Here is a 26,543-nt window from a genome sequence, read left to right as displayed (position 1 = left end):
TGCCTAGCTGTCAGGATGATAATAATACCAGTCATAATGAGGAGCTCTGCTTTTCCTTTACACCTGCATTTTACTGGCTTCAGTCAGCACAGGTTGTCGGTGAACAACATGGCTGTGGGACCAAAAGCAAAACTATAATGGAAATTGACGCTGCAGCAGGAAACACTGCAATGAACACGAGAAACGTCTTACCTGCTGAAGTGACATTATCGCGTTCGGGTGACATTTTTTATTAGTGGGTGGCAGGTGGAGGGTGATAAGCCAGAATATTCTGTCAGGTTTTGACAGCAAGATTCTATAGGGGGTTTAATGCATTTTAACAGCATTCTTGACAGAATTAAACTCTTAGATGTTTATTTCGAATACTAGAATAAGTTTATCTGAAGTGGCAAAACAAATCTGAAGTGCCAAAAGAGATTGTAGGATTAGGTTAAGACTCGATTAGGGATTAATCGATCTTCGGTTAATTGTTGATAATAATTAAATCTATAAAACTTGACGATGCAAGGTCGTGCACATGTGTGCGGCGACTGCGCAAAACACATACAGCAGGAGAAAAAAAATGAAGCGAGCGCTCGCAAGTTAATTTAGCCATGATCACAATAATGCTCGATGCCAAGTGCGATTGGGCTTTTTAGCATCATTCGAGACGAGGCTGGCTGCCCATGCAATGAAATGACATCCACAGTGGATCTGATCAGTTCGGATACAGAAAATGCAAATACGGTTATCCAACTGAAAGCAAAGACCCTCTCTAGGGGAAGCCTGCGAGCTTAGCATGAAAACGCCGCTAATGACCAGAGGCTGCACGCTAGTCAAGTTGACCGTTACAGTTTATTTAATGGTAGAATACCCAGGGTTGCTATCTCCATAATTAAAGTATCTCTGCTGAAAGTGTGCCACAGGTTCAAGCTGGATGTGATGATGACGAGAAAAGTGACCTTTGTATGTTTCTTGGATATAATTACAAGAAACAGTCTATCAACGATTTGAAAAAGTGAGGTGAACAACTTGAAAAAGAACACTTTTTGACATGGACGAACAGCTTAACATGTGACTATTGCAACATGATCTCACAAAAAGTCATGTTATAGTCGCGCAAAATGTGATTAATTTATTTGTGTCCATGGCTTTTTTTCGTGACACTCGTACAAATTTCTATAAATAGTTTCTTGTGTCCGTGGCTCGACTTTCTTTTTCTTGTCATTTTATATATTGTTTTTTTTCTATTTTAAATCATTGTCGCTTGGGGTTGGGGTTAGATTTGGGGTTTAGGATGTAATTTTATGTATTGGTTTCTACATGTTCTTCTTCTGCTTTTAAAACTATTCTCGCCTGGAGTTGGGGTTTAGGTTAGGATGTCTAAAAATGCAACAGAAAGTGATTCTAACCCCAACCCCAAGTGCCAATGGTAAGAAAATAGGAAAAAAATATGAAAAAACAATACATAAAATGAAACAAAAAAGAAAGTCGTGCCACAGACACAAGAAACTATTTATAGAAATGTGTGCTAGTGTCACGAAAAAGACATTCATGCTCAAGGCACAAAAAAAGTTGTCATGCCATGGACACGATTAAATTAATACAATTTTGCGTGACTATGATTGTAATTTAAATGATCATCGAATATGGGGAATTGCATAAATCAACATCCCTAGACTCGATCCCTAGACTCCCTCATTTCAGGGGGTTAGTTATGGTGTGGGTTTAGGTTCCTGTAGCATTTAGTCTAGAACAACGTGTTGTTCCAAAACCAAAATGTCTACATAGTGACTGTGTGACTGAACTATACTAACACTACCTTCATAAACCAACAGTATTTTGGTAAAAAAAGTTGTTGTTAATAATTAATGTAGTGATGAAATCTGCTTCACATTTATAAACCAGTTAATGCCATTTATTTATAAGTTTGTTTGGCTCGAAATGGACATTGTGATTATGATTGATCCATCAAAATCAAGCATTTCAGGGACCCGTGTAATAATAATGAAATGTCTGGGCCGTGATGCTGACGCTGCAAACAAAGAGGATTTGAGATGGCTCAATCAAACCAGACTAATGGTGACATCATCTTACCTACACACGCACACACATACACTCAAACATGTGCTTTGAGATCATTATTCTGCATTTAATCAGATGGCATCACTGTGCCAGCGTGTTACTTTGCAGGTCTGTCTGAGAAAAATGCACTCGATCCTTCAAAACTTCAAAGTTTGGCTGATTCTGTTCTACGTATTCCTGCTCTTCCATCCTAAAGAAAATTCAGCCGCAGCCTGTTTCCACCAATCCTCCCCTTGAGCAGTAAAGATTAAATCTTTAGATTAACCCACACTAAATATCAGACGAGCAAACTGGAGATTAACTGCAAACTTGTCACTTGATCATTCACTGCCTTAGGAAAACCATTAAAATCCAACCGAGAAGGAAATCAAAATGACATCACTTTAATGTCTCAATTATTTCTCCTATACAGAAATGAGATTTAGTTGTAATAAAACTACTTTTAAAGCTCAACATTCTCATTATATGTCAGCAATTTTCCCATTTGTTGCTCTCACTCAATACTCAAAATGTCACTGAGACCAACTCAATTATCATCATGTGAAGCCAAGAACACACAATCTATACAAAAAGTTACTAAAGTTTTCTGTTTTCTAAAAAAATGTCATTTTAACAGATCTCAAACCAGCTTTTTTCTTTCTCTAAGGATTTTTTTAAGCTAGGTGCTCGTCGGGGAGTCGGACCATTCTGGCACCTCCAACCAGGGCACCAAAGAAAAACAAAAGTGACAAAAGAAAGCAAATAAGGAAGTCAAGAGGAAACGCGCAGAATGCTAATCCAATTTTTGCATCTACGTGAATACACCACACGTGAATATTTTTTAAAGATATGGCTCACGGATCCATCTGTGGTGAGCGAGAAACTGGTAAGCGAGTGGTGCTTTGTTTGTGTTTTGTATCACTGCAGCCACTAGCAAATGGGGACTCATTATTCATTTTGAGTAATGAATACCGACTACTGCCACCTGTTGGTGTGGAAAGTTATCTCATTTCATGCAGGCGCAAACAAACGTGCTACTTGGCCGCTGTCCGTTTGATGTTTCTGGGAAAATTTGGACCAAGAATGAAATGTGAGCTGACCTCACAGCCTGCGTTACTTTCTCGCCATCGATTTTCTCTGTCCCAAAGCTGACTCAGGTTAGTTTTGTCCCAGATGAGTTAAAAGGAAAATCTGACTTTTCCATGTATAATAATTGGGTCCCCAGTGCTTCTACCAACCTAGAAAAGTAAATGGTAAACCATTCTCTGCAAGCGTGTGAAAAAAATAGGTCATTGAAAATTGGCTCCCCTTGTGATGTCAGAAGGGGATAATACCGCCCCTTAATCTGCATTATCCAACTACGGCACTGCCATTTAGTGCAGGGATCAGCTCGTTTGCATTTAAAAGTGCATCTATAAAGTGGCAATTTTAACATGCTATAATAAATTATCTATATGATATTTTGAGCTGAAACTTCACATGCGTACTCTGGGGACAGCAAAGTTTTTTTTTGACATCTTAAAAAAATATTGTGATATTTTCCTTTTAAGAATTATGCTGCGTTTACACCAACCACAGTAGAGGTGTCAAGCGCGAGTGATTTCAGTGTTAAGCCAATGTGAAGAAGGCGTTTGGCGCGGCGCGGTACACGCAATTCCGCCTCATTTGAGCCTCAATTAAGCCTCAATTGAGCGTTTGGCGCGAATGGTGCTTTTTGGGCATTTTGCGTTTGACGCGAATTTGCAGCTGACGCCCAAGTTGAAAAATTTTATTTTCCCCCTATAGTAAGGTGACCAAATATAAACCAGTAACTCTCTCGATAAATACTAGGGATGCACCGAATCCAGGATTCGGATTCGGCCGAATACTGGGCTTTTTGACGGGGTTTGGGTTCGGCCGAATCCTAGATTTGCTGATGTGGAGATGAGCTTTTTCTTTCGGTGAGCCTTAGGGGCTGGACACACCAAAACTTTTAAACACGGCTGAAAACGCCTTGAGGACGCCAAATGCCGGCTGTTTTTCAGCCAAGCGCTTGGTAGCTGTGATGCTTCAGCTGTGAGCCGGTTGGTTGCTGTGGTAATGTCCCGCCCCTCCTCCACTGTAATTGGATGGCCGTGTGAAAACTGACATTGACGAGCGGAGCTTCTCACTCAAAGTTAAATATAGTTTTCAGCGCGGAGCTGTTTGCTTATTGGAAAAACGAGCGTGTCGCAACGCATCGCTTTTATTATGCATAGGCTTATGGTAATTGTCAAAATAGTTTTTCCAACTTGTCATCCTGGCATAATGTACAGTTAAAATTAAATAAAATGAAAAATACACTGCTGTGGACGTTGTTTACTTCATTAATGTGTTTTACTGTGTTAATGGAATAAGGATGCGAGTAGCTTCTTAAACGGTGGATTCGGCCGAACCTAAAAAATCTGGATTCGGTGCATCCCTAATAAATACACAGTCAATATTAGCCATCTTGCAAACAAACAACCGCATAGCACATAGCCTCCCACAAGAAGCGAATTTTGCCTCTGACGCGCGTCAAATGCTTGCTTTAGACACCCGAATACATTCAAACTGTTCAAGCAGCAATCTAGGCGCGGTAGACGTGATTTTCACGCCTCAAACGCGGTTGGTGTAAACGCAGCATTACAGTAAATTGCATATTGCATTGTAAGATGGTTGAAGCTACATTATAAAAAATTCCTTGTTGCACAAGTTTATTAAACAACTTGAGTTAATTAAACTTTAAAAAATGTAAGTGCAACAAGGATATTTTTACAGTGTATAGTCAAACACAAACCACTCTCATCTTATAAGTAACTTTAATAATCACCTGGTGCATATGTTTTTTAACAAATTTGTTAAACTTAATATTTTGATGATAATATAACTCGGCATGCACCAAACTTTATGCTAAAAAAGTCTGTGTGACTACAGCAGCTGTAAAGCTGATTTTGGGTCAGGAATATTCACTGAGTGTGTGCAGCAGTGTGAAATTTGGCTGGCAGTGGAGGACATTGTTACATACCAAGGAGAGGGACAGGAGGGCGTAGCGGTATTTGACAGAGAGCAATCTAAACCCACTGTGCCATTTTACAGTACATTTTTCCTTCCACCTCTCCAACCTGTCTTTCTGCGTTTTTGGTTTACCTCTCCCCACAAACAAGCTGTCGGTCACAGGGGACAGCAAGAGAGGTCTGAGAGAGTGTGGAAGAGAGAAAAATGACACGGAAAGACAGCCGAGGGAAAAATCAATGGAGAGAGAGAATACCAGATACTATGGGAAGAATGAAAATCGGGGGAGGGGTGATAATAGAGAAGCATAAAAGAGACAGACAGAGATGGAAACAGCCTGGTATAGAGACAACACAAAGAGCAGATAAACTGCAGCAGTCACATTACAGCGGAAGTTTCTGGAACATGTCAGTGGTTGATGGTGAGATGCCCAGGAGGACAAAAGCCTCTGTAATCACACCGTGTCACCCATCTACCAACACTAGAGCTTTCAACCATGCCATGTTTTGCACAATTTGGGGCAGATGAGTATAAATGTTGGGTAGATTCGGCTGATCTATACCGTTAATTTATATAGTCATTAGTTGTTTTTGCTGAGGTAGCTCTCTTAAAATTGTCCTTACCTAGCAAAAACAACTGAAATGCATGCAACATAAGCCATGCGGAATACATGCACTGTATTTTTGAACAATGTGTGTGCGCTACTGGGTTCCCGCATTTTGATTAATTTCCATTTCCTCTTTTCTAGTCATTTAAAATTACTTTTCAAAATATTTATAAATTATATAGATTTTAAACTAACACACTTAGAAGCAGCCATTTCTGTTATTAAAAATTAATAAACAATTACAAAAAAAATGCTTTACTCATTCAGCAGACACTTTTATCCAAAGCTACTTATAGTGCATTAAGGCATACATTTCATCATTATGTGTGTTCCCTTGACCCACATGTTCTACCACTGAGCTACATGAAATACATGAGAACGTATATATTTTCAAATATTTTGAATATTTATTGTCCATGCTTGTGGGGACCCTTGTACATTTTAGATCTCAAAGGAAAGAAAATCACAAAATTGAACTCTCCTCATCTAAGGTGTCTCACCTAGACAATGATAAAGTTAAATTGAAGAAATACCCTTCATGCTTACTTTGTTTTTAACCCCTTAGAAAAAATGAACTATGCCAGCCACACTCAGTTTATGCATCTATATTCTTACAGTTTGAAAAGATATTTACATTTTTTATAAGACATAGTTACATTAATGCATTTGGCAGACGTTTTTATCCAAAGTGACTTATGCCCCGTTCACATAACAAGTGACAATACGACACAATCCCATTCATTTTAATGGAGGGCTGGCAATTTCTGGTGACACAAGCGACAGTGACTGTAAACGACTGGATGGGGCATGTCCAGCAACACCACAAAGTTAAAAAATCTGCAAAAGTGGTATGCAACTTTTGGGGGCAACTACCAACACTCTAAAAATGGCTGGGTTATTTTTTACTCAGGTGAGGTAAATATTGGATAAAATATTGGGTTAAAAATTATCCAATGCTGGGTTTAAAATTATCAAATGCTGGGTTAAAAATGACCCAATGCTGGGTTAAAATTACTCAATGCCGGGTTAAAAATGACCCAATGCTGGGTTAAAAATGACTCAATGCTGGGTTAAAAATGACCCAATGCTGGGTTAAAAATGACCCAATGCTGGGTTAAATGATTCAATGTTGGGTTAAAAATGACCCAATGCTGGGTTAAAAATGATTCAATGCTGGGTTAAAAAATGACCCAATGCTGGGTTAAAAATGACCCAATGCTGAGTTAAAAATTATCCAATGCTGGGTTAAAAATTATCCAATGCTGGGTTAAAAATGACCCAATGCTTGGTTAAAAATGATTCAATGCTGGGTTAAAAATGATTCAATGCTGGGTTAAAAATGATCCAATGCTGGTTTAAATATGACCCAATGCTTGGTTAAAAATGATCCAATGCTGGGTTAAAAATGATTCAATGCTGGGTTAAAAAATGACCCAATGCTGGGTTAAAAATGACCCAATGCTGAGTTAAAAATTATCCAATGCTGGGTTAAAAATTATCCAATGCTGGGTTAAAAATGACCCAATGCTTGGTTAAAAATGATTCAATGCTGGGTTAAAAATGATTCAATGCTGGGTTAAAAATGATCCAATGCTGTTTTAAATATGACCCAATGCTTGGTTAAAAATGATCCAATGCTGGGTTAAAAATGATTCAATGCTGGGTTAAAAACGACCCAACGCTGGGTTAAAAATGATCCAATGCTGGGTTAAAAATGATCCAATGCTGGTTTTAAAAATGATCCAATGCCAAGTTAAATATGACCCAATGCTGGTTTAAAAATGTCCCAATGCTGGGTTACAAATGATCAAATGCTGATTTAAAAATGATCCAACGCTGGGTTAAATATGACCCAATGCTGAGTTAAAAATTACTCAATGCTGGGTTAAAAATGACCTAATGCTGGGTAAAAATGATCAAATGCTGGGATAAAAATGTCCCAATGCTGGGTTAAAAATGATCCAGTGCGTTCTGTCCAATGTTTATCAAGCATGGGTAAAAAATAACCCAGCCATTTGTAGAGTAAATGGGAGTGAAGGGTAAAGTTCCTGTCATTCATCTTTCGTATGTTACTGCAGTGGGCAGTTACTCATTTGTTTATAATTACTCCTAGGACAACAAAAATTAGGAATGTCCCCTAACAGCCTTACTAAAAGAGACACACTGCGACTTGGTCATTGGTAGTGTTTATGCAGCATTACAATGCATTTAAGGAATACATTTTATCAGAATGTGTTCCCTGGAAATCGAACCCACAATCTTTGCAGTGCTAACACAATTCTCTACCAGTTAAACTACACGAAATATGAAAAAGACACTTTGAACATTTCTTTGGGTTACTAAAATGCTTTCAGAGAGAATAAATCACACTGATAACTTGCCAATTCATCTTTCTACATTTCTCACACATATTTATTTTGGGAAATCTCTAAGCAGTTTTTATTTCTTTGGAGAGAGACCAGGGACAAAACAAACTCGGCTGCCACCAAAACAAATGCACATTCCATATCAGCCCACATTGCAGCAGACGCTTGTGAAATTCCAACTGGAACAGCAACATTTGCAAACTGTATCACCATGAAGTCATTGTTTGAAATGTCATTTCATATCCAGGAAAAGACTCTTGCAAACTGACGCTGCATCTTTAAATGTTAATATGGGCTCATCATTTAGCCTTTTGTCTTTTCATTCTGTGGAAATGTATGTCATTTATTGTATGGAAAGCACGTGGCACATCTACTAACATCCAGTGGACTGTCAGATGCTCTTTTGATTCACAGGTGTTGTGTAGATCCTAAAAATGAATCAGATGCTGTCAAAAGGACCATTGCTGTCCAACTAGTCAAATGCAGGATTTATGCTGATAATCAAGTCCCACTAAAATCAAGTCATGACACTACAAGCAATGGACAGCTATTGGTTTAGTAATTTTAGAAAATACTTTACATGATCAGAAAATCTAGTTTTTCACATTGTATAAATATAATAAAGACTCAGTATACTGACCCAGAACCAGTTCCTGTTTTGAATGATGCACATCATTACTTCATCATTAGTTGGCAATCCATAGCCCTGCTGTTCACCAATATCACCAGAAAGACCATGAAGGCGTGTTGTATTCTATTTATTCCTCTAAACAATTATCTGCATGAATTCACCCCTATTTACGTACCGTATAGACTCCATTTAAAGTCAGCATTATACATATGTTACAATAGTGTCCACAGCACAGTCTCGCCCTCAGGGGGCGTGTACACCAAGGCGTATACGCCTGCGGCCAGCGTATGTTTTAAACTGTTTTCAATTGAAGCGCAGCGCTTTTCAAAACATCAGCAGCTGGCAGGTTTTGTCCGTGCTGAGCACCGGAGCTCACTGTTTGTACAACTTTGGGTGAAACGCTCAGCTCGTCAATGTCACTTTTCACTCTGCCGTCCAATCACGGTGCAGGAGGGAAAGAACAAATATTACAACGACCAACTGGCACATCAATTAATAAACAAAACTGAAGTATCAGCAACCAAAGCACTTAGCTGAAAAAACACTGGCAAGTGCCCACAGTTGGCATCTGCCTGGGATTTTCAGCCACGTTTAAACACTTTGATGTACACGCGATATTGCTTTAAGGGAGAGGGGAAGTTAATGTTTTATCTGCACAGATAAATAATTTATAATAAACACTGAACTATTCCATTCATTGTTATCATTGTATAATGTAAATGCAAATGTGCGTTATTTCTACAAATTGTATGCCATATCTTCTTCCAAACATGTTAATAACATGTTATATTTCCCAGTATAGCTGTTGCAGTGTAGGAATAGTAGGCTTTGAAGAAAAAAGTCAGAAATAAATGGGGCGCCTATTTCCCAGTAAAACTTTATGTAGCAATGCCCCTAGTTTACCTCATAGCACGAAATCAGATGAGAAGCTAAAGGGCAGAATGATGCCATAAAAATTGATCCACATTGGTGGAAGTGAGAGGCTATAGGCCCTATCATACACCCGGCGCAATGCAGCGCACTGCATGACGCAAGTGTTTTCTGCTAGTTTCAACCCAGCGCAATTATAGTTTTCACGTTTAGCGCCACGTTGTTAAAATAGCAAATGCATTTGCTCCCAATTTTGCACCCATGGGTGTTCTGGTATGAAAATGAGGTGTGTTTAGGTGCATTGTTGGCGCGTTGCTATTTTGAGGCCATTGACCAACAAAAACCTGGTCTAAAGTCATGCGCAATATTGTTTTCGTTATTTAAATAGTGCGTTAGTAATATGCGGCTATAAACGGGATGACAAAGCGGGTTTGCTTATCACACACTTGGATGCGCGGCAGCACAAAAACTCTTTTAAATACGAAAAATTAAAAGATTAAAATGTAAAATATTATTATTGAGTCTCTTAGACATAAATGAGCATTGATTATGAGATGTTAGAAGGCGCTGATTCACCTGTAGCCTGGTAAGTAAATAAATGCTTTGCTGTAAACATGCATCTATTTTAAAATGTTTTTTAAATGCTGTCACACGGATTTATTGTATATGATGACTCTGTAACTGTGGATATGGTGAGATAATAAACTTTTCTAAGCAAATGCTTTTTAAAAAATCCATGGCGCTGTCCGAGTGCTGAAACGTTTCGGCTCTCCACACGTTTGTAAAAAATGTTATGCTTATTTGCTAATTATTTTATGAGATTACAATGATTATGTAGGATATCAATACATTTAACACAATTAAAAACCTGCTATTTTTACTTCCATGACTGAAGAAAACAGCTTTTAAAGGTTTTAATTTAAAAAATAATTATTATTTCAATACAAATGAAAACAGCACAACTTTTTAACATTAATCTTAAACTGGTGGTCTTCTTCCTCCGCTTAGTTTTTCAGTTTATAAATTCCGCTTTCTAAATAGGGATTAGGCATGGCCCCAGGCGCAACTGGCTTTTAAAAGGGATGAGAGCTGAGTCTCTCATTGGTTTATTGCACGTTACGCCCAAAACACACCCATTACTCATTAGGAGAATAGGAACAACCCTTTTAGGCCGTGCCCTTGGCGCATAAACAATTTTTCCCGTCGTTAAATTAGCAAAAGTGGGTTCGGACACGCCCATTTATATTGTGCGCTTTAGACCATGGCGCTTAGATCGTTAAAATAGGGCCACAAAAGTTTTGATATCTTCTAAAAGCAAATTTGTCACTGTTCTGGAGCATGCTGGCTTACAGATATCCTCAAGTCTAACATATTGGCACTAAAGCTTCAATTGTGATTTTCATGGGGTCTTTAAAGTCTGTCTTGTATCATTTTCAGCCACAGATGTACTATGCATTTTTTATTTTAAAAATGTGCATTGTTCATTATTTTAGAAATAAATGTTTAAAATTTCTAATGACTTACAGTACAGACAGACAGATTTTTTTTAATCTAACAACACCAGTCAATTAAAGACTTGATGTGATGCATTAGGCTGACAGTTCTTATTATAATGGAGCAATGAAGTTGTCATAATGGTATTGATTTGCGTCAACATTTCCATCAGAAACTGTAAATCGTGTTACCTTCTTTACACGTTCATTCATGGTGATAATGGAATGATTTGAAAGTCTCTTATTATGGGAAATGTGCTGCGTAGGTGGAAATTAGTCAGCTTAGACCTGTTATATTTAACAGTAGTGGTATGGTCAGAACCACCGTACAATGTTCTCACCCCCAACCCCACACATTACTCTCTCTCTCTCTCTCTCTCTCTCTCTCTCTGTCTTTTACAAATATATGCGCAAATTCCCTCAAATTGCCACTCTCTTTCCCTCGTTGTTTACCCGGATTAAATCTAAACTCAAATTGAGGTTAATACCTAGATAAACACATGCAGTCATGTAAAACAGGGTCAAAAGGAACAGCTCTGTTTGCAGCTTCTGTTTTTGCAATATCGCTGAGCAATGAAACGTGTCGCATCTCTAAATTAAATTCTTTAGAAAAAGCCTTTGTTCAACGATTCGAGACCGTTTACTAAAAACACAGACCTATTTTTCCCAGCACTGGTTAACCGGTGGCTGTGAGTGACTTTTTCCATCTCAGGAGACTTAATGATGGTTTCAATTATATATGACTGAATCAACTCTTCATAATGCTTCATAATCTACTGTATGTTTTTCCTAAAACCCTCAAGAGAAATTAAAACAGACACAAATGATGCCATTGTTGACATCCATTAAAGGTGCAGTGTGTAATTTTTAGAAGGATCTTTTGACAGAAATGCAAAATAATATACAAAACTAAATGGGTGTATAAAGACCTTTCACAATGAACGGTTATGTGTTTATTGCCTTAGACTGAGATGTTTTATCTACATACACCGAGGGTCCCCTTACATGGAAGCCGGCATTTTGTGCAGCCATGTTTCTACAGAAGCCCTTAAAGCTGCGGTCGGCAACTTATTTTATCATATATTTTGATCATATTCACTGAAACCAACACTATGCTCCGATAGAACAACATCAATTAGGCTGTTTAAGAAAAAAAACCCGCGCTTCTAGCTCCACCTGGAGCCTGTTATTTGTTTTGCAAAAATCCACCGCTCCAGGTTCATTTGGTCCAATCAGCGCAGGCTGGTTCATTTGGTCCAATCATCGCAGGGCTGTGTAAAATCTGCCTGTCAATCACAGTACCTGCACGCGCCACAGATCCCCATCCCCCTCGCGCGCGTTACAATATCACGTGCATCCGCCTTAATTCATAGTTGTTTTGGTTTGAACAGCGTGATGGCGGAGAGAACTTTCAGTAACAAACTTCCGATTTCTCGGTTAACAACTAGAGCTAGGAAAACAACCATCTCGGTTAACAACTAGAGCTAGTAAAAAAACCATTGAAAATAAGGAAAAAAATATAGAAAGCGACTGTGACCGTATTAAAACTAGGATCAATATCGGACCGGCATTTGAAAGGAATCTACGAGATTTTGAGCTGGATGCAGAGCTTGCCACATTTCTTCTCAACAGGAAATTGTGCTTTATCAACCATTGATTGTATTTCAGAGTGTTATGTAAGTAATCTAAGTATTCTTGCTAAGTATGCGTTCACAATAATACTTTTGCACACGCGCTGACGAGAACAAGCTCTGAGGGAGGTTGCTCGGAGGTAGTGGGGGAGGGACATAAAAATTGTAAACATTTGGAAACTGCTCAATCCTCCAGAGTTGCCGACGGCAGCTTTAACAGACAAACTTTCTTGCTAAGTTGTCTCCAACTATGACATGTTTGTCTGGTGGCGGCTACCGTAGCTTCTTTATGTGTTTCAAAAGCAAGACGTGAGCAATGGACGGAGCCGTTGGTTGCAATTCACAACCTCACCACTAGATGCCACTAAAATTTACACACTGCGCCTTTAAGCAATGAGAAATTTTAAAGGAGGGCTATTTCATGCATTCTGACTTATTAACACTTGTTTAAGAGTTGGATTCCTCATGCTAATTATAAGCCATAGTGTCAAAAAAGCAGTGCCAAACGCACTTTCCCAGAATTTGCACAAGTTGTGTTAAGTTTTTCCGAACATTAAAGATTCATACGTAGCAATCTTACTTTGTTTTATATGGGCATTTTCAGTGAAGGAAGTACAGTGGAAGTCCTTATATGGCCACTTGAACCGGAATAGCACATGCACACAACAACCAAGAGTTGAAACAAAATCTATGTCACCAAAAAAGTGTGTTATTGATTGTGAGGGAAATTCAAGCATTATGGAAACAACGGATATAGCAGCTGACTTGTTTGTGTGTGTTTGTTTAATGCTGGATTTGGTTAAAATGGGGCAGTCCCAACCAGGTCATGAGTCACGGACGGTGTTTTGTTGGCAATCGGGGCGTAAGTGCATAGTATTGAATCGCAAGTTATCCAGAGATAGTGGGATAATGTTTTGTGTATGTTGCTTGTGACTCGCTCCCACTTTTAAAATCTCGAATGAAACTCTGAGGGAGACACATGCGACATTACTGGGGTCTTTTTTAGGAGAAACAGGAGACTTCACTAAACGTCTCAGTGGCGTTCAATAATTCAAATGTTTATTTTAAAATGTTCACATTTGACAAGAATTCAAACTAGCATACAGGATCAATGAAATATATGTATAAAACCTTAAGAAAATGTCCCAAATTGCAGTAAAAAGCAGAAAAAGCACTTTCCATTTCAGTGTTATTAGCTCACGTACCACACATTGCTTGTTTCTTGGTGTCTACAGGGGCCACAGAGATAACAAACAGGTTCGAGTTAAACGGTGGAGGGAATTTCTCGCTTTATTGCTCTCTAGTGACAAACGACGTGCCATCAGAATTTCCAGCGTCTTATAGCGCTTCATTGCGGAATAAAATGACAACAGCAGCAAAGAGTCAGATTACTCTCCACGGCAACTGCCTTTAAAGCTGAAGTTAATAATATTTGAGCGAACTATTTTTGAAAAAGGTAAATGAATGCTGACAACTAATTTCAGCACTGTTGAGGAAAACTCTTAAGGGCTTCACCTCAACATGCTGAAGGGACTGCCTATCAAACTGGCCTAGTTATAACGTAATAGTCCAACTGCTTTTAAAGAAAGGACAATGCAACATGTTATTCATTAGACAAAATTAAATTATTTTGTTGTAAAATGGAGGTATGAGAATTTTGGAAAAAATGTGTGATGTGACCTCATGCAATTTAATAAATCTCCTCAAAGCACAGGCAAGGTCCTTGGTTTTGATTAGAGAAGTAATGCATGAAGAAGCAAAACAGAAAAAAACTGTCTATTTTGAAGATTAATGTTCAAACATGAAATAAGATTGCTGTTTTCATTCACAGTGCCGAATGCGTTCGGCATATTGAGCATAGAAAGTACATCTCTAAAAATTAGATTTGGAATCAGATGGAAATCAATCTGGTTTACGGCCAAAACTACGATGTGGCCATCAGATTGGAATCCTCGTAATAATAACTGAGCAAAGTTTAAAGCGTGTGGTTTTATAGATTTGAGATTCTCAAATTACCGGTCAGGGTGACTTCAAAACGTATTGATCAATCACAGCAAAAAAAAAGTGAGACAGTGTGTTGGTGACCATCTGCCCAATGACTTTGTCATTGCTGACACCTCAAAACCAAATAAACGGGCTCAGCTTGACGAATAAAAACTGTGCTGTATGAAGACCGTTCGCCTTGCTTGATCTGTAAGCTTCAAACGCTAAAACATCTATTGACCCAGCATAGATTTTGGCTTAGTTGATCAAAGTTAATTAAGAAACTTAATTAAACCGTGTGGAAAATCACAGAATGGGGGGGCAGCAAAACAGGAGGAAAAAAGTGAGCAAGGCCGGAGGAAGAGAATATATCTACAAGAAAATATGGGACATCTCAATATAATTCACTGTTTCTCACTGGGGAAGTTTTCGTGATACAAAGTTACCCTCTGGGATGCTAAAAGCATAGGGAGAAAATAAAGAGTAGAAAGGGAGCGAAACAATGGGAGCTTGAGGAAGGAAATAACAAGAACTTGCACAACTACACATTTTAACTAGTTATTTAGTAATGTGGTTGGGTCAATGCTCTTTATACCATTGCCTGAAGAAGTTTGTGGAGCTTTGTTGTTAGGTTGTTTGATTTTTCTCATGAATGGGTCTTAAAATTGGATCTGATGCTGATATTAAGGTCACAACAATAGATAAACACAAAATGTGAGTTTACACAAATATAATTGCAAGCAATTTTGCATTCCATGGCTTTACTAAACATGACATTCCAATCTAATCTTCTGGGAAAACTGTACTATTTCACGAGGTGTCAATTTCGTATGAAGTCATATGATGTGTATCAAACAAAAAGTTAAATTGTGACCCTGAACCACAAAACCAGTCATAAGTAGCACTTATGTTATAGCCAACAATACATTAAATAATATAGATTTTTATGCCAAAAAATATTAGGATATTAAGTAAAGATCATCAGAAATGTATTTATCATTGGAAATATGTGTTGCAAAGAACTTCATTCGGACAACTTTAAAAGGGATTTTCTCAATATTTATATTTTATTTTCAGATTCCAGATTTTAAAACAGTTGTATCTCAACCAAATATTGTCATATCCTTACAAATCATACATCAATGGAAAACTTAACTCCATTGAAATCTCAACTTCAAATAATGACCATTATGACTGGTTTTGTGGTCCAGGGTCACAATTATAAAAAAGCAAGAATGAAGCTATGAAACTCCACACCCAAACCCAACATCACTAAAAAAATGAAATACTAAACCATACAAATAAAATTGTAAAAATTCATACAAATTGGCCACCTCGCACAAATTGCCCTTGAGCAAGTCACCTTTACCCTAGTCTTTACACCTTTACACCTTTACCCTAGTCTTGCGTAGCCAAAGCCCGCCCACGAGCTGTTTGACCCAACCAGTTCGTTTCGTCTAGCGTCACGTTTCAGACTCCCCACAATAACGAGCGGGCTGGCAACAAGTCAGTTATTGAAATAACCAGCCGCAACCGAATAGAATCTAAATAAACAACATTACTCACCATAGAACAACGTTGTGCACTTCATCAATAGCCACACCAATAAGACTCTCCCGTTAAACATTTGTTTGAAGCATATCTCTCCACTTTTTAACACATACAAGCAATTCAGGAGAACCGAACTTTTTGACTGCACTAACTGCCTCAAGCAAAACTCTTGGACGTCTTTTAGAGAGTCTATGCTGTGAACTTTGCATATTTTTGAGAATCTAATGTTTAGTTGATCATGATAACTGGTCATTATTATTCACGTGAACACGACTGATTCTCTTCCTCAATGGAACGTCAGAGCTTTGTTTTCCAGGGACCGAAACTAATCGCGACACTCGCATCTCCTGAAAATCCGGTTTATTTCAACCAATCAAAGACGACTTTGACATTCTCACAGGGTTTCAGAAAAGTGTACGAAAAACATCAGACGTTTAGCCAACAGTCTGTGGGCGTGACGTATGAGGCTGAGACTACCTTTACCCCAATTGCTGCCCGGGTGCTGCAGTGATAGCTGTCCACTGCTCTGGGTGTGTGTGTGTGTTCACGACTTGCAGTGTGTGTGTGTGTTCACTATTCACTGGATGGGTTAAATACAGAGGTCAGATTCCAAGTATGGGTTACCATACATTGGCAAATACGTCACTTTCACTTAACTCACTTTATGGGTTCAAACCTTAGACTGTAAAAAATATGGACGTAGTGTCCGTGATGTCACCCGTAGGTTTGTGAAGAGCTTTTTTGAAGCCAATAGGGCAGTGCCTGCCGTCACCATCTTGGCCGCGCATCACTCGCGGATAACCGAAAATGGGTAAGGAGGTGGGACGTGATTGAAGCTGAAGTGGCTGGTTACTGAAACCACACACATCTAGCTCGACTCTAGTGACAGCAATGACAGTTCACACGTCACTCAAGTGGCCGCGCCTTTAATTATGCAGAACTTTAAGGGTTAATATCATTTAAACGGATAGGTTACAAAAAATCCACCCCCCTCAAACTTGTCATTAAGGGCAAAATTAGCTATATAGACCAGAGCCTTTTTTTGTAGCAGGCTGTAAACATATTATTTTCTGTAAAGTTTTAACATGTCATGGAGGTCTATGGGAATTGACTCCCTTTTGGAGCCAGCCTCTAGAGGCCGGTCAATGAATTGCAGTTTAAGTCACTTTCGTATTGGCTTCATCAGAGAGATCGGTTTAAACCCAGGGAACACATGCTGAAGAAATTGTATATGTTGGATTGCACTGTAAGTTGCTTTGGATAAAAGTGCCAAATGTGTAAATGTTATGTGATGGTCAATCTTTAGGCAAGGGCTATTCAAATCTTACCCTGGAGGGCCGAAGCATAGTTTAGCTCCAACCCTAATCAAACTTAACCACCTGTGATTGTCTAGTGATCATGAAGACCTTGATTAGCTTGCTCAGGTGTGTTTGATCAGGGTTGGAGCTAAACTCTGCAGTGCTCCGGCCCTCCAGGGTAAGATTTGAATAGCCCTGCTTTAGGCAATGGCCATTCAGATCTGTACCAGAAAGGAAACTCTTAAGCACCTGTGTGAAATGTTCATGCACTCCGGAAGCCTTTGATAAGTTTATTTAGTTTAATTTGATTATGGTCTTATGGGATGCTGGCCCTCCTGGAGCAGATTTAAATACCTCTCATCTGACCTAATGACTTTTTCAAAGATAGCTGAAGTCAGTAGTGAGGTTAGATTAGAGGTGTTGGTCAGTTTATGCATAAATCATGGTAATGCCGAGGGTTCACTTCTTTTACAATTTCATCCATGACTTCCTACGCCATATTATAGCTTAAAATTAACTGTGCAAAACAAGCAGCAGAAGAGTAGAGTGCTATTTAATATAGTTAAAGTATGTAAGTGTGCTAAAGTTTCACAATGGCTTAAAAATCCACAGAGCTTTAAATGCACAATTAGCAACTGGATACACCGGATTATATCACATCTGTTTAATGAGTTTGTTCATGTAGAAGGAAAAGAGGAAATGGGAGTGGGAAACATTGCAGAGGAGTGACCCACAATAAAATGTTTAACTGAAAAGGAAAGCATATGATGCATCTGCATCCTAATGTGAGATGTTGCTCCAGAATACAGCAGCAAGTCTGGTTTAACCAACCAGTCACACCCCTATTTATCTCACTCCACTGTAGCCACCCACATCAAAATTAAAGCTTTATTACTGGCTCACAACAGCATCCTCCTACCTTAAAACACCCTTCCAAGTTTTTGTTCTCTCCTGCCATCTACGGTCAGAAAAGTTATTCCTTCACAAAGTTGCTTTCATCCTTTCTGTTTTTTACAGAAACCAACCTCCAGCAATATCTGCTGAAACTACCACAACTTTTAAGAAACAACTAAAGATGCTTTTTTCATTAACACTAAATCCACAACAATAACTTATATGTCATCTCAAAAATATTGCTTTTCACGGCTGCTCCAGTTTTGTTCTCCTGTTCATTCCATAGCATCGTGTACGGGGCTGTACGCATGGTTTTTAGATAGTTCTAACAGCTGCGTTTGCTGGGGGTACAAATAAATCTAAACTTTAAAGTCAGATAAATAGTAGCTATACAACCCATGTCTGACTTTTAATTCGTATCTTTCTCATTAAAAAATAAACAGATGGTCAACTGATATGCATATGCAAATAGATAATAAAAAGAAAGAAAACAAGTTAAAGTAATGCATTTCGCTAAACCCACTTAAATACAAGCCACTTGGTTTACCATGGTCTACTGAAGGTCTGAAGATGATAATTCACACTTTCAATTTAATTAATAATTTCCTTTATTTTCTATACAGACTTTTATTGAAATGCGTAGGGACTCCCAGCAATATTGACAGGAGTTAAAGGAAAACACCAGCGTTTTTCAATATTTTACTATGTTCTTAACTCAAATTAGACTAATTAATACATCCCTATCTTTTTTCAATGCGTGCACTTAATCTTTGTACAGCGCGTCGTGAATGTGTTAGCATTTAGCCTAGCCCCATTCATTCCTTAGGATCCAAACAGGGATGAATTTAGAAGCCTCCAAACACTTACATGTTTTCCCTATTTAAAGACTGTTACATGAGTAGTTACACAAGTAAGTATGGTGGCAAGTGCTGCAAACTAAGTGCTCTTCCGACATACAATATAGTTCTCATTTTTTATCCGCTTATAAAATCGCCACATTTTACTTTGTGCCACCATACTACTCATTTAACCGTCTTTAAAAAGAGTCTCAGCTGAGAACACAGGAAATCTCGCGGAGATCTCACAATTTTTCTCGCGGCCAAACATGACTTCACAGTAAACAAACATGTCAAACAATGTGCATAAAGAAATTGTATTAATACAATTTCACTTTGGACTGTGCCTGCTGCATCATGTAGTTGTTATGGTTCCATCTTTCATCAGCTCGCTTTCTGATTGGGTATCGTATCGCTCTGGGTATTGTACCGTTTCACGTGACAATCTACAGCATGTGTGTGCGTTTGCCCTCTGGGTTACCCTAACACAAGATTTCTGATCGTAAATATGTTGAATATTTACGATTTTGCAATCGGAGCGGCCCCGACAAGCTTCCAAACAGATTCAGATGCTCTTACCGCACTGCGCACCACAGGAAAATCTGATAAGATAATTGGTTCAACCACGAAGATGATCGGGACTTTGACTACACTGAAAAAATGTATTTATTAAATTTACTCCATTTTTTTAAGGTAATTGTTTGCAATCCATTTGTTTAATCTAAAAATGTTTTTTAAATAAAATAAAATAAAAAACTTTTGTTTAAATGTAGCTTAAACTAATTGATTGCAACCACTTTTTTTCAGTGTAGGATTGTCGTAAGGTGGAAAATCGGCCCAAATTCAACCCGATTATCTTATAGTGTGGATCTGGCTTTACACACCAAAGGAAATGTAAAATAGTAAATGGGATAATAGGTGCTCTTTAAACAATATAAGGGCTGATTTACTTAAAGCTTGCGCCAGTGCAAACGCCTCTTTTGCCGTTGAGATTTATGTGTGCATAGTATTTCAATTATTCACCCAAAACGATTTACTATGGTTTGCACTGTTATTTGCACCAATATTTAATGCCTAAAGCGCATGTCTTAAAGGAACACGCCCAGACCACTCCGCCCAAATAGCAGTGCTTCGCCTTCTGAGAATGTAGTTCCCAGTATGTTTACTGTTAAAAGATAGCTGTGTCTCATATGACCTTGTTATTTGGACGCGGTGTGATTATACAAATCACAACACATAAATAGGAAAATGTTGGCGTTATTTTGTCACTTATTGGGAGCAGTATGCTAGCTGAAGCCATTCACTTCCAGTCTTTTTGCTAAGCTAAGCTAGCGGGGGCTGCGTCAGCCAGACTTACAGCACGCACAGAGATGAGAAAGGTATGTATGGACCTATCTAACTCTGGGGGATACGGTGAATAAGCTAAATTCCCAAAATCTGGGTGTGTTCCTTTAAACACCTACACTAATTTGCGATGCCATTGTTAGATTTCGTTAGTTATTATGGAAATTAGATTTTTGTGCCTGTGTTCTTGAAGTTGCGCCTTTTCGGTAAAAAGAAATGTCCACTCCCATCAGCGCTTTTTGAAATGGCGTTTTTACGCTAATTTGCCCTGTTTTGTAAATCTGGCCCATAGTATGCATTACAAAAGAAATAATGAATGAAGAAAAGCTGAAGTGTCAAAACTTTATAAAAGCTGTGTACCCATTGTTATCTCTCAAAAATAGTGATGCTTTGGTGTTTCCAGAGTTGGTGAAGTTATCTTTTTTAACGTCATTGGTTCAATGGCTATGCACGTGTATGGCTTTAATCTCTATCAAAAGTACAGATTCTAAGTAACCAGTACAGATATTACCTGTCTGCTGCCTAAAATACTACAGACATACGCAAACACAAAGCACCGTTGCTTGCTTTGTGTCGAAACGCAATTCGTAACCTTAAAGAATCTTGCTGAATATAACCTTCTTTAAAGTCTTTCTCCTTTTCGGTAAACATAACGGATCACTAAAATTGTAAAACACATTAGGTATAATGGCACACTTGTAGGTAATTGCATAACCCAGTACTGAAGTTTGTTACTGCCACAGTAAAACAGAAATACATGTTGAGTATTTACAGCAGGGGTGTCCTTTTTCTTTAACCTTTTAAAATAAAACTTTTTTAAATCTCAACTCATCTACTAACATGTGAAATATACCTTGACTTGTAATAGGCCAATGCATCATTTCCAGATCCTATTACCCTCATTCTACCTGACATTTTCTCTAATTACATGCCACAATATCTAGACACAATAGATGTTGATTAACGGTTTATACCACAGACACTAACATCTAATGGTAGCATTTAAGTAGGTAGAGAAAAAGTCTACTAGTAGAAAAACTGTATCTGCTGCTTTTCCTCTTTTATCAAGTATGGGGAAACAAATATACATCACTACAAAGGGCAACTTCGTCATAAAATAACTGATGGGGAACTTTTATGAACAAAGCTACGTCTGAATCCCAAATGGCTTCTCACAATGCACTTAGGGACATTAGCATTGATGTAAATGGGTATTTCAAGACTTTCAACGTTATTCACTGTCACATATCCAAGAAATTATAGCATGTCAGATATGAATAATTCGCAACTGACTTACCCCTAATACCATATAAATCCTCTGTCTAGCTAAAGGTGGAAATCAGAAAAAAACGTATAGGCTATTATAAAGGGCAATTTCTATAGTACATCCCTTCAAACACCTCGTTCAAGCTATATACTTTAAAAGAAACTCAAATGACTTTTCAATCTTTATCTCTGCTGCATCAGTAAGAGTTAACTGTAACAATAAAAGCTTTTTCAAAGGCAATTTCAAAGACTTGTTGTCTGAAAGCCACTTTATGGGCACTTTTAAAAGCAGTTTCAGGAAAACAATTGATTAAGAATTTAATTATATGGAAACTGCAAACAAAAGTCAAATATCGACATCGAGTCAAATATTTGCTGTTTGAAATCTAAAGAGTCAAATAAAAGTGAAGTTTGGAAATGTATTTTATTTGTGACGGTGTGCAGAGGTGTTTTGTTGTCAGGTATGAGGAGAATATATGTGCTGGCCCAAAAAGTCAAAAGAGCACCGCAACCACACTTAACCAACTAAATTTGTGACTGTACAGTCAGAGTCAAAGTTCACACATGTGTCCTAGAAAACAGACAGGTGTAGTCCATCAAATTAACTATAGACATGTTTTACAAACCTATCAAATGCGTATATAAGGAAAGTTCTTGTGGTAACAGAGGGTATCTCCATGCCCTGAAGAATTAAGCCTGCAGTTTTTACAGTAAGTCATTTAGATATCATTGATTAGCTGGTCCAGGTACTTGACTAGACTTGAAGACAACCTCTGCAGAATAGTAACCAACAAAGAGCAGGACTGGACACATTGATTTGATGTTTTGTTAATCTAATGCAATGACCTTCGTACACTGCAGTATATCAGTGAATAGGTACAGTTGGATGGATGGATGGATAGATCTATATTTATTGCTGTAACTATCTTCACCTCTAACTATCTGGGTGCTGAATCACTGAGTGCTTCATTACTGCTTGTTTGTTTTAGGGAAACAGATCTCCTTTCCTCAACCTGAAGACACCATAGAGACCAGGGCTGCATCCGAAACCAAAGGCAGTTGACTTGTTGCCTCATGAGGCAATGACTTTGGAGGCATGAAGGCAGCTCCGGGAAACGCATTCGGACAGCCTTCATGGACAACGTAATGGAATTCTGTTTGAAATATTACAGAAGATCACCTTTGTGATAACTAATCTTATATTTGAAAACTGCTATACTAATTTCTCGCTAAAAATGCTATCAAAATGTGTAAAAAGTGAAAATATATCCTTATTTATACTAAATTTGTGATCCAGCCGCTTTCTTGGCCACCATTTTTTTTTCAACCAGGCTCGACTATTCACACATGCAAAGAATTGTGGGACAAGACTATGAAGGTATCTCAGGAGTCAGGAGTAAAGCAAACCGTGGATTCGGACATGCCTTGAAGCCTTTCTGCCTTGGAATGCTGCCTCCAACGGCAGTATTTTAGAGATTTCGGACGGAGCTCAGATTTACTGTGATTACACAGCCCGTGCCACATGGACCTCCCAATGAGTTGGCATAGAAAAATCAGCTGCTCTCGTAGTACTATTACTATAGTAAGGCATTACTTGTGTACTTCCAGTCTTCCATTTGTTTATATTGGATAAGAATTTGTTTTCTTTCAAAAATTTGCATTTAATGGTCTATATAAGACATTGCATTTAAAGTTATTTACAACCTCTGCAGAAGCCCCCATGACACAATTGTACATAGATCCTACGACACTGCTGCACTCCTCCCTGTCAATCAAATGTTAACCTACTAAATGCAGCTTCTGGATTCCTCTCACAGCTCCTGTTACAACTACGGCACGAAACTTACAGTAGACATCAACACTGCATGCGAGCGACGCGTCAAAACTACAACGCTTTAATTATGTGCGTTCTACAGTAGGCTAGTTTGTGACGTCGATTTGCTGCTATTGCGCTGAAGTTGAAAGACACAATATGTGACAAATCCAAATGAAAGAAGTGTTTTTACAATCCGAAATTATCATGAAAATTTTAAAAATATATTGTTCAATTCTTATTATTCAACACACAATAAATAAAACACGTTAATGGGTTAGATAAGTCATCTTTGCTAAACAAAGTAAAACGTGTTTAATAATTCAGCAAGGAACCCGACACTACCATTAGGCAACTCATATGATTATCAAATATAAAATAAAAATAATAAGCTGTAAATACAAACGTGCTACAGTATCCGCCTAAAGTAGGCTAATTTGAATCAATTTCTCTCAATTTTACTGTTTCATCAACTTAACATCGCTGCCATCTTCCTCTTATTTTGTACATTTAAGCTTAAACTGTACCATGATATCAAAACAAAATGATTTGTTTGAAACTGTCGTTACCGAAAGAAAACGAAAATATCGACTTCTTCCGACAAGCCAATTTTGTCAAACTAAAAGTGTCTTCTATATGAATAGCCTACATCCAGCAGCAAGAACCGGCAAAATTTCTCAATGTCACAAGCCTAAAGTTGTATCCTGGTCAAAATTATGACTGACTTCTCATAAATGTTTACATCTTAAACGGTATTGAACCAACTCGTAGAAGAACAATAGTAAATGCAGACAATGAATAACAATAGTAATTCCAGACAAAGAATAACGGGACATGAGGGATTAAAGACGGGAGGCGCTCCGATAAAGAGTAGGGAGCGAGCGTGTCTACAGACCGCAGTTTGATAAACCAATGATGATTATTATTAAAATACATTTTGTATACGAAAAACGCCGATGTTCACGCTGGTTATATCATATAATTCTTTTTTAGATAGCAAGCATCTTTATAAGATGATATGGGCTGGTTAGCCAGCATGCTAGCAGGCTGCAGATGGGAGACACTGCCATCACATCTAAAATAACTGTATTTCTACAGCTATGTAGGCTACTAAAAAGACAGGGCATTTAAAATGAATATTTATTTTTTGAAAATATAAAAATGTAGATTTATGCTGAAATAAGCTGAATAAACCAGCGATACCAAAGCCTCGCCTATCTGACAGATCTCAAATAAACGGATAGAGGTGCCTATTGGCAAAAGCAAGTGGCTTCCATAGATACCTTCAATGATGACAGTCCCGGTGCACGAGCAAAACACTTCCGAGGATATACGATGATGATTTATAATTTCCAAACGTGCGGCTTTCCAAACCTGAATAATAAGTTCAAACACGCAAAATATCCGCCGGCTCGCCTCTCAAGTGATGAGAGCAGAATGAATCCACGCGTTGCTGTGGGTATCTAGGAAATGCTCGTCTCTCTACCGCTCCCTGCCAAATAATGACCCCTCCCACAGAATCCCCAGCCACACAGACGACAGGTGCCGAGTATGCGCGCTCCCTACGAGCGTCAACGCTTGCTAAATAGTGAGCCGTGTGGTACCAAATGGTCAAATCGCGGAGGCTCTCCGACAGCGCATGCGCAGTGTGAGAGGCGAGAAAGAGCGCAGCCTTGGATAGGCGGGGCAAAGATGTTGCTGCGCATCTTTGTGAAATAGTGATGGCTCAGCTGGAGAGGACAACGGAACGAGTGCCTAGTGATGATGTATGATGTAAGTGTTTGGATTTGTGTATGTAATTCATGGGAAATAGTCCCATTGTGTCTTATGTAAAGACTATTGCTAAATAATTAAAAGTAGTATTTCGTTGAAAGTCCACATGTTTGCTTTAGCTCTTAAAACGTTAAACAAATAAATAGCTTAGTCTTCATTAAAAAAATGTTGCATTTGTAATTACAAACCTGTATATATTTTATTTTATTGTATATAAAGCACTAAGGATTCTTTAATATATATACATCTGTCAATCTCCAATTAAAATGAACCATTGAGGTCCCATAAAGGTCTATTATTATGAGTGTTCACTACCAAAGAATATAGATATTAATAAGATGCCACAGTTCTATATGAAAAATAAACACTCAGTAAATCTAGCTAAGGAAGTCCCGCCTTCCAATAAAATGAGCCAATCAACCATCAGTGTTGTGAGCTATGTGAAAGCCCTTGTGCATGTGCAGTAGCTGGAGCAATCTGGAATTATTTTAGTGTAATTAAAGATGAATTAAATGTATGGTACAGTTTTATTATTGTTTGAAAGTATGTTTTATTTTGATATTAGCCCGCCATTTAAGAGTCTGTCTTCCCCCGTTTATTGATAGTAGGCTACTTGGTCTCCTAATTCACAAACACCAACAAACACCAACATTCTAAATTATGAAAGAACAAGTTTGGCAGTGTTTGTTGGCATTCGGCGGATCAATGTTAATCAGCCTTATAACTGAAACAGCTGCCTAGAGACATTTTAAATATAGCTTAGTGGGATGGCTTCCCTCAGAGGGACTTTGGTTTCTGAAATCATATTTTAGCTTTGCGTGAAGGACCGTTTAAAATTTAAATCAATGCTAATCTTGCTCTCTCCGTTCTGAAATATCCTTCATGACAGGTTTATGGCATTGATGCATCACCTTAAAGTCCCTGTGAAATGAAAACTTATGTTTTTTGTTTTTTAATATGTCAGCTATAAGCAAACAAGGACTGTGCAAAAGTTTTAGGCCACCATCACCAGCTTTGTTGTTTTAGCAAAGTTTTAATGTCCATCCATATTAATTTTCACTCTTTTTATACAAACAGAAATAGGAAATATGTACACAAAGTAGAAACAAAACAATTTTCAGAACTATAATGT

The 26,543-nt window shown here is 38.1% G+C and overlaps 1 protein-coding gene across 1 annotated transcript in view; it reads right to left on the bottom strand.

Annotated features, from left to right (window-relative positions):
• The window catches only part of ctnna2 (catenin (cadherin-associated protein), alpha 2), a 622,713-nt gene extending 597,491 nt beyond the window's left edge, over positions 1-25,222 (bottom strand). The window contains exon 1 of the mRNA XM_073862287.1: positions 24,922-25,222. The gene's annotated coding sequence lies outside the window, so the exon portion shown is untranslated. The remainder of the gene's footprint in view (positions 1-24,921) is intronic.
• Positions 25,223-26,543: the final 1,321 nt, after the last annotated feature.

The sequence above is a fragment of the Misgurnus anguillicaudatus genome, chromosome 3 (genome assembly GCF_027580225.2).
Source record: "Misgurnus anguillicaudatus chromosome 3, ASM2758022v2, whole genome shotgun sequence".
Classification (NCBI taxonomy): Eukaryota; Metazoa; Chordata; class Actinopteri; order Cypriniformes; family Cobitidae; genus Misgurnus; species Misgurnus anguillicaudatus.
This window is presented reverse-complemented; position numbering and strand designations above follow the sequence as displayed.